Genomic DNA, 10,913 nt, shown 5'->3' on the forward strand with positions numbered 1-10,913 from the left:
AATTTGGCTGTAGATGGTAAGTCCCCTATCACCCCTTCTAGCAAACTTTGTTTTTGGAATATTTCGAAACAGAACTTTTGTCGTCTATCAAACCCCATAACATGATCTGGCTTAGATAAATTTAGATGATATCTTTACTTTCTGGGACAAGGGGATTTTTAGGGGACTTTTTTGTTTTTTAATAGGCTAAATTCAGTAGTTTTAACCATAAAATTTAAAACAGAATGGGAAAAGGACGGAAAACTGCCGTTCCTAGATGTACTGATCATAAGAAAAAAACAGAACAGACAGATGGTTTGCATTTACAGTAAAAATAGAAAACCCAGTAATAAAAGCTGTATTAATCAACATTCATTTCTTAAGCTATTTCGACGTCTCCGTAAAAATCATGGTAGGGTGCAACCTATTCCTCAGAGGACTTAGGATATGTTCAAATGAGTACCTGGATCAAGAATTTAACACGATCCGCCAACACCTAACGCAACTGCTCTATCCACCACACATTATCGAGAGGGCTATTAATAAAGCAAATAAAATATACTACAGAGGTCCCATATCACAACAGACAAATAGATTTCAACAACAAAATAAAGCTTCCATACGATGAAAACATCCAAAAGGCCACCGAGCAACTCAGTTCTGATAATCCTTTCATTTTCCATTATCCCAAATCCATCGGGAGTTATCTCGTTAACGATATACTTAAATAACAAAAGGGAAGAAGCCGGATTTTACAAGATACCGTGTAGTAATTGTCATGACATTTATGTAGGCGAGAGACAGGTAGATCGCTTCTCGCAAAGAATAACAGAGCACAAAAGATCAGTACGTTATATATATCGAGAGTTCGGGAATTTTCCTACATATTAGAAATGTTGGGCATGTCATTAACTGTGAAGTCGGAGTTGGTTTTCAAGAGTTTTTGTCCGTACAAAAGAAAGATGCTGGAATCTGAATCATCAATCAAACCAACAATATGAACCTGTCAGGAGGACATTGGAAATCGGACGCCATTGACACCTTAATCCTCGCACCCGTTTTAAGAAGATGACCCAAGAAACGCTTAAAACCGTTACAAGATCCATCGCCATTTATAAGCTAATGAGGCTAAAAACCACTAGGGAATTTGGTCAATCTCCTCCTTCTTAAGAAACGCCACCTCCTTAACATCGGAGGCCAAAAAAGGCCACACCTTCATGTTTTTGTTTATATACCAAAAAACATATCCACCTGTCCATATTCTACCAGTGAACAGGGGCACAGAAACAAGTGCCCGAAATATATGGTTTCAATGTTTAAATAGTGTTTTATGGGCAGATACTTATTTTCATATTACACTGTAGTATTACATGGAAAAGACATTCATATATATATATATATATATATATATATATATATATATATATATATATATATATATATATATATTTTCAATGTTGCCTTGTAATGCATATATCCTCCTATGATTTTGACATATTTACTTGTTTTCATGTGTTGTATGTAATGATAATGATTGGTGAAGTATCATATTTAGTTTGGCATCAGATCTCAAAAGAACTAATGATTAAGTAACTTAATAGTGTAATTTAGAATTGATAATACAGTTTTAATAGTAACGTAGTTTAGAACGAATAATATCTTTCTCGACATTTAAAAAGCGTAGTATATGAACACGTGTGTGTCCAGCAAAGATTTGTTTCCTTTTCAATTGTCATCAGTTGAGATAAGAGACAACTCTTTGTTTTGGGTCGTGATGAAAGGTTTGGAAAACAAATGCAGGTTCGTCCCATACGGGCTCAAGACGAGTGATTTCATGTTGCTACATGCATTGTTCGAGTCACGTACGCCACTTTGAGAGAAAAAATATGTCTTGATTAATTACACCATGTTTTGTAAGATTGCGTTCAAAACGTTTTGCTAGGATGACGTCATTTTCCTTCTAGCAGTTTCTCCATTGTATCTCGCGCCCAAAATGCTTTAATGACGTCACCTCCCTGCTTCTAGAACTTTTGTATCTTGCACCCAAAATGCTTTAATGACATCATGTAATTGTTTCACGTGTTACTGGAATTCTAAAATCTGTTTCATTCTGATTTCTGAGACCAATTAATTTGGTTCTCTCTCAATCTCGTTATTAAAATGAGATTACTTTTAATGTAGTGTTTTGTGGTCAGGCCTTCAGTAGCATTAACTTTTGAGATCTGATTTAGCAAAGTTATTTAGTTTGTAATGGTGCCTGGTAAAAGTGTGTTTTGTGGTAATGCAGCTGCAGCAAGTGATTTACAGAGGTTTTCACAAGTTTGTGTAAGGTAACGTGAGTTGTACTTATTAATACCATGGTATGATAAGTTAGGAAATTTTGACCGAGTGAAATCATTATTGATAAATCTTAAGTGTATTTTTGTGTTTTCTGTTTGCAGTTTCTTCATATTTTCACATTTGTTTTATGTTTGTGATGTAACATTTATTTGCGTACCATTTTAAATATTTATTGGTAATTTAACATTGCATACTTGATTTAATATTTCATTTATTAAGATTTTCATTTCAAATCTTGAGTAATTCTTGGTAGTTTAAATTTTGCTTGATTAATTTAAATTCCTGATAAAGTTTTTGTGAATTAGTTTTGTTTCATAATTTAATTCAAGAATTAATTAAGTGTTGTGTTATTTTCAAGTAACAATAAATTTTTCAGATTGTGAATTCTAATTATAAACTTTGAATTTAGAAATAAATTTTTGTATTTAACATTTCTGAAAAAGTGTTTCATTTATTGATCACCAGTGATTAGGATTGATTGTGTGTGCATAAGGCAAAATGATGAACATGTTTTGTTCTTTTAGTTTTGCTAAAGTGAATTTAGACCAGGGAAACAGTTAGAGTTTTTTGATGGAGTGATGCCCTTCTACTCTAGAATATTTCTAGTTTAATTTTTGATAGCTCACACATATTCTGATAGACTTAGTTTGATTTTTCAAGTAATAAATAAGTTTTTTTTCTTAGGGGGCCACTGTTACCTTTAGAGTACTCAGTCATAATAATTAATGTTATGAGAGTTCAGGTATCTGGCTGAAGTGAGGTATTTTTTTGAATCTTGAGATTAGTTGTGTAGTAACCAGGTACTTGATATGCCAACGTCGCTGACAATATATATATATATATATATATATATATATATATATATATATATATATATATATATATATATGTATGTATCCTATATATATATATATATATATATATATATGGGCATATATATATATATATATATATATATAGTATCATATATATATATATATATATATATATATATATATATATATATATATATATATATATATATATATATATATATATATATATATATATATATATATATATATATACAGGTAGTCGTTGACTTACGACCTATACACTTGTGAACGACTGACCGACTTTCACGACGGCTATGACAATATAATATATATAATAAAATATTTAATTTTATATTTTGAGAAAATACGTCGAGCGCTCGTATGATACTTTTTCCAGCTACCGGCAGCGCCATCATATCTGAAGATGCTCAGCTTTCGGCAGCATGGAGTGTTTGTGTCGTTCGAAAATGGTAAAAGATTCATATTTTTGTAATGTATTTTGTATTTCTATTTTTTGGAAATAAATCAAATGTAATAACAAATTACCGTATTTGATGGCTTATAATACGCATGTCTGCACAGGACGCACCCCAATTTCAGCAGGACACTGAGGGAAAAAATAAGGTTTCTAGCCTATGCTCATATGATTTTGGTAAGTAAAAACTGTAGTATTAGGTTATCATATGCATATTGTTTCTTACCAACAGAATCAACAAAAACATTAATAAAGAAGTTATTTACCATATTTATATTTATCAAAATATGTATTATACAATCAGCCATTTACTACGATCGAATGTTTCGTCTGCTGCTGAAAGTTACCCATAGGTTTACCAATAGATTGAACACATTCATTTGTAAACATTGTTTCTTACTACCAGAATCAACAAAAACATTAATAAAGATGTTACCTACGGTAATATATGTTATATATATCCATCATATATTATAAAAGTATGCAATCAAGGGTAAAATTCAATAAATAAAAATGTTTCTATGTAAGTCAGCTCGAGTCTCGTGAGCAACTGAACAAAGCCATGTTATTATTCTTAAAGAGAATGCTAGCACTGAGTTACGAAGTATCAACTCAACGAAGCCTTGTTATTATGCCTAAAGAGAATGTTAGCAGGAATTGTCAACCACCAATTGATCGAAGCCATGTTGTTATGCGTAAAGAGAATGTTAGCAGGAATTGCCAACTACCAACTGAACAAAGCCTTGTTATCCGTAAAGCTCTCGAGATAATCACCAATAGGTGGCAGCACACGTACTGTTTATATCTATAAATGTGGAATGCGGCGATCCGCTGTAGACAACGATAATGATATTAACATTTTAATGAAAATATCAGGGGATGATAATAACGTAGATATTGATTATAATACAAATGCCAGTAGTAATTGCGGTGATGGTAAGTGTGATAATGATAAATAATTATAATAAACTTTGTTTTTAAGGAGGTTATTAGGATAACACCGAATTTCTCGCAACATCTACGTGACGTTTCATGTATAATTTCGGCCAAAATTCTTAAATTTTGAGCCTATCATTATGTACATAGGACGCAGGGGGATTTTTAGGCCATTTTTTTGTTAAAAAGTGCGTCTTATACGCTGTCAAATACGGTATGTATTTAATTCAAACCTATAAATAAACAAAAGTAAATAATACATCATACGTGTAGCTGATTGGCAATGTCCAAATGGCGGATAAGAAAATGTAAACAGACCAGACAGATGGTTTGAATGCCTACAATAAAAATGTTAAATACAGTAATAAAAGTAAGTATTAATCAAGGAGTTCAAGCATGATAAGATTTCATATGCTAAACGTATATGTAGGCTAGTCATACTTAGGGTATATGATGGATAATATCCGGTAGGTACAGAATACATGTACATATGTGGTTGGTCGACGTCCCGACGAGATCGACTTCCGACCGCTCTGTCAGAACCTAATGCCGTCGTAAGTCGACGACTACCTGATATATATATATATATATATATATATATATATATATATATATATATATATATATATATATATATATATATATATATATATATATATATATATATGACATTTTTATCATGTTTGATTTATATCAATTATCAATGTCTACAAATACGCATAATATCACGCCACGCTTACCTGGGAATATCCGCTTAATGGTGAATTATCACCGATGGGGAATTTATAAGTGATAAATGGACGGGCACTGCCGTATCTGTCCATTTATCACTTATAAATTTTCATGATGGGTGATAATTCCATCAAAACTATTTGTCACATAATGGATTTGATATTGGCTCGAGATATTTTCCTTTCATGATCATATATATAGGTTGTATAAATATATATATATATATATATATATATATATATATATATATAAATATATATATATATATAAAATATGATGTGATCTGTTGAGCACAGACATAAGCTGTGAAGTCCTTGAATGGGCTATATTTTTGATAAGTCACAGAGTCTGTTAAATAACAAAAACATTATATTACAGACAGCACTTAAATGTTTTCAAGATTTGTGGAATAACTGAGTAAATGTAATAATAATAATAATAATAATATTAATAATAATAATAATAATAATAATAATAATAATAATAATAACAATAATAATAATAATAAAGCCACTCAATAAAGTGGAAAAAGTTACAAAATATTAATATTTATAAAATCCTGAGGCTAATTTACCCCAGCCTCTGGGTAACGGGTATTCATGGGCATTACTGCCGGCACTGACTGGCAAAGTAACCATTACTGGCTGTTACCTGCTCGGTTCCTTACAACCATACCAGGATTCAAGCCTAAGTAAGTAAGTATACCTTAGTTTTACCAAACCACTGAGCTGATTAACAGCTCTCCTAGGGCTGGCCCGAAGGATTAGACTTATTTTACGTGGCTAAGAACCAATTGGTTACGTAGCAACGGGACCTACAGCTTATTGTGGAATCCGAACCACATTATAGCGAGAAATGAATTTCTATCACCAGAAATAAATTCCTCTAACTCTTCATCAGCCGGCCGGGGGAATTGAACTCCGGCCCATCGAGTGACAGTCTGAAGCTCAACCGACTCAGCCAACGAAGGGCTGGATTCAAGCCTAGGGTAACAGTTTGGGAGTAGCACCCCAACTTGAACAAACACTCATAGCATTGAAAGATCGCTCAAGACCGTTTCCCTGAGGACATTCTCTCTCTCTCTCTCTCTCTCTCTCTCTGATGTGACATTCTCTCGGTGAGATGCATTCGATCTCGGTCTGAATAATGTTTGTGAACTGTCGGTGATAGATTAATGTCAGAATAGCATGATAAAGTGTCGACTAAGTTGTTTTTTCGAGTGAATTATTAAAAACTGATCATCATGGAAGTGTCTAACAACAGTGGCAAGTGCTGGAGAAATCTTGTGTGCCTAAGCGATATACAATATGATGACTTGGCAGGCAAGGAACTAGGCTTGCTTATTGTTGAGATTAACAACAACGCCAACGAAAAAGATGCAAAAACATTCACAGACATATTGAAAGGATATGATTCTTCAAACTGGAGCAAGTCTGCAGAAAATATAATGAAAATAATTGAAGGAATACCAAAGAAAGTTCAAGTTATCAAAAGACATAAAGAAAATCTACATCAATCAACACATTCCAACAAAGAAAATGAATAAGGTTAATATAGTGAATATATTGATTGATGCAATAGGAAAACAAATGCCTAAAGCATGTAAACTATGTAGTGTGTGGTATAGCATTGTAAATCCACAAAACCTGATTAGGAAATGCTATGTGTGCCATGTACCTACTCATCCTACATGTGCAGAAGTACAGCAAAAAAAAATAAGGACACAAGAGTATTTTGCTCAACATGTCTAGTATGGGTAGACAAGGTTATTAAAACAAGACTTAATGTACAAATTGTGGATGATGAAGAAGAGGAAAATGGAAAAGAAGAAAATAAAATTGAAGAGATAGAAAAATATAATGAAAACAAAGAACAGGATAAGAGTATGGATGCAGAGAAACTCATAGATTCTACATATGAGGCAATACAGCAGCATACATATGAAGAAATAAATTATGACATGACAACCCAAAATAAAATCCCAAAGAGGTTGTACCTGGATCTTCATACTGATGGGAAAGAGCAAGGAAAAAAAAGGGAAAGAAAGACACAATATGCACCCTTTTGAAAAGAGGGAATTGCAGGTTCGGTGAAAGATATTATTACAAGCATCCCAAGATATGTCACAATTACGAGATCTATGGCAAATGTGCATATCTAGACAGCTATGAGGAGGAATGCAGCGATCTACATCCAAAAATATGTAAAAACTGGAGAGAAGGAAATGGATGTAGGTTTAATAAAAAATGTAGGTCTATGCATCCTGTAACCATGAACAATAAAAAACAAAATCAGATACATATAAAAAATCAAGGTAGAGATGAAGCAAATAAAGAAAGGAACAAAGAACATGTGATGAAGGAAAAAAGCAAGCCAACAACACGTTACGAAATGTCAGCACCACAATAAGAGGCATCAGCACCTAGATATAGTGCAAGGAACAAGCAATGTATCTATGATGCTAGGGGATGGTGCAGATATAGAAATAAAAGCAGGTATATGCACAAAATGAATAAATGTGAAGATGGAAGATCAAATATAATGGAAAAGTTGGATTTTTTAATGTACGAATTTCTGGAAATGAAGAAAAGAACAACATATCAGAACAGGAAAGAGACACTGGAAAATCCTTATTATAACCCATATTAGCTAATGCAGAACACGCAAACCATCACAGTCATGAATGCGCAGGGTTTAGTTTCGAATAACTCAAAAAGAAAGATAGAGTTCTTAGAAGAACTAACCCAAAATGAAAAATAGAAATAATGAATATAAGTGAAACCTGGTATTCCCAAGAGACTGGAAATGATGGTCAGATAAAGGGTTTCTAAACTTATAGATCAGATAGCAAAAATAGGAATCAAGGGGGAACTGCAATATATGTGAGAGATGTCAATCAAGGAAAAATCTGTGAGAAATATAGTAACACAGAATGTGAATTAATAGCGGTAGAATTTGAATCTGAAAAATTAGTGAACATTGTAATATACAGACCCCCTAATTCTAAAGAGTTTGACATAATAATTGACAAATTGGATGATATATGTAGAAATCACAAAGACTGGACTATACTCCTATCCGGAGACTTTATCTTTCCTTTCGTAGAATGGAAAGAACGAATAGGAGACTGTGGTTGTATTTATACATATAAAAAAGAGAGCAATAGTAGCGCAGAAAATAAGAGGCAATTTGAAAAGCTATTAGATATGCTACTAGAACATAACATTCAGCAAATAAATCACCTGCCAACAAGAAAGGATACTATTTTAGACCTAGTATTTGTGAACGAGGTGAACTATGTTAAAGAAATAATAGTGTATAATACGAGTATTTCGGACCATAATGTTATAGAACTAACAGTCCGTTCCAAAGCGCATGAAAACAGAGATAAGCAAGAGACGAAAAAATGGGAAGGATATGGAAAATACAATTTCTATAGTAAGAATATAAAATGGTCAGAAATAAATGAAGAATTAAACAAAGACTGGCAAAATATATTTGTAAGTGATAATATACAGAAAGATACAGATATATATATTATATAAAATATTAGAGGAAATAGTGGAAAAATATATACTGAAGAAGAAAAGTAAACATCAGTCACGCATACCAGGAGACAGAAGGATCTTGTTCCAGAAAATCAGAAAGTGAAAAAAAGCTCTTGCAAAAGAAAAGAATGCATGGAAAGTGATGAAACTAAAAAGTAACATAGAAAATGCAGAACAAAAGATTATACAATCAAAAGGAAATGAAAAACGGGACTTAGAAGAAAAGATCCTAAAAAATATCAAGCAAAACTCCAAAATATTTTACTCACATGCGAAAAAGATGAATAAAATAAGATTAGAAATAGGCCCTCTAAGAATTGAAGGGCAATTAACGAATGAAAAAAAGGAAATATACAACATATTAGCAGAAAGATATAAGAGAGAATTTACACCTAGAATTGATAATGAAGATAATGATACAGAAATAAGAGATGAAAATAGTGAATATCTATTGGACATGGATATTAATGAAGCCATATTGTGCGGGCTATTAATGAAATTAAAAATGGATCAGCAGCCGGACAAGATGGCATCCCTGCTATTTTGTTAAAGAAAGTAGTTTATTCTATCGCAAAGCCACTCGCAATATCATTAAGACAAAGTGTAGATACAGGCAAGATTTATGATGAACATAAATTAGCCTATATTACCCTATTTTCAAAAGTGGATCAAGACTAGAGGCAAGAAATTATAGGCCTATGAGTCTACCATCACATATTATGAAAGTGTATGAAAGGGTAATGAAGAAAAATATAATGAAACATTTAATGAAAAATAGTTTGTTTAATATAGAACAACATGGTTTACCTAGACTTTGTGAAAGCTTTTCACAAGGTAGACCATAATATATTAGCAAAAAAAAATTAGAAAACATAATATTTGGACAAAGTAGGAAGATGGATAAAAGAATTTTTGCATAACAGAAAACAGATAGTGATTGCAAACGATGAGAAATCGGATGAAGCTAAGGTAATATCCGGTGTGCCACAAGGTACGGTGTTAGCTGCATTGCTGTTTGTTATTATGATTGCAGACATAGACAGAAATGTTAAGGACTCGGTAGTGAAAAGTTTTGCCGATGACACAAGAATAAGTAGAGAAATTACTTGTGATGAAGATAGAAACTCGCTACAAAGAGACCTAAACAAAATATATGAATGGACAGAGGTAAACAGGATGGTATTTAACTCTGATAAATTTGAATCAATGAACTATGGTGATAAAGAAGGAATGCTATATGCATATAAGGGACCTAATAACGAGACAATCACAAATAAGGAAGCAGTTAAAGACCTTGGTGTGATGCTGAATAGGAATATGCTATGCAATGATCAAATAGCAATACTATTGGCAAAATGCAAAGCAAAAATGGGAATGTTGTTCAGGCACTTCAAAACAAGAAAAGCTGAACACGTGATTATGCTTTATAAAACGTATGTACGTAGTCCACTTGAATATTGCAATTTGATATGGTACCCACACTACCAAAAGGATATTGCACAAATAGAGAGTGTACAAAGGTCATTTACAGCTAGAATAGAAGAAGTTAAAGACCTAGACTACTGGGAAAGACTACAATTCTTAAAATCATAAAGTCTCGAAAGGAGCAGAGAACGCTACATGATAATACAGGCATGGAAACAGATGGAAGGAATTACCGAAAACATCATGGAGCCAAAAATATCAGAAAGAGCAAGCAGAGGTAGATTAATAGTGCCCAAAACTATACCAGGAAAACTAAGGAAAGCACACAGGACATTAATCCACTATGCACCAGCATCAATAATGCAGCGATTATTCAGTGCATTACCAGCTCATCTGAGGAACATATCAGGAGTGAACGTAGATGTGTTTAAGAATAAGCTCAACAAATATCTAAGCTGCATCCCAGACCATCCAAGACTGGAAGATGCAAAATATACTGGAAGATGCATTAGCAATTCTCTGGTAGACATCAAAGGTGCCTCACACTGAGGGACCTGGGGCAACCTGAACGAACTGTAAGGCCTGTAAGGTAAGGTCTCTCTCTCTCTCTCTCTCCCTACTTCCTCATGAAAGCTCCCTGGCATGATGCCGGCGTGCTTCATT

The sequence above is a fragment of the Macrobrachium rosenbergii genome, chromosome 24 (genome assembly GCF_040412425.1).
Source record: "Macrobrachium rosenbergii isolate ZJJX-2024 chromosome 24, ASM4041242v1, whole genome shotgun sequence".
NCBI lineage: Eukaryota > Metazoa > Arthropoda > Malacostraca > Decapoda > Palaemonidae > Macrobrachium > Macrobrachium rosenbergii.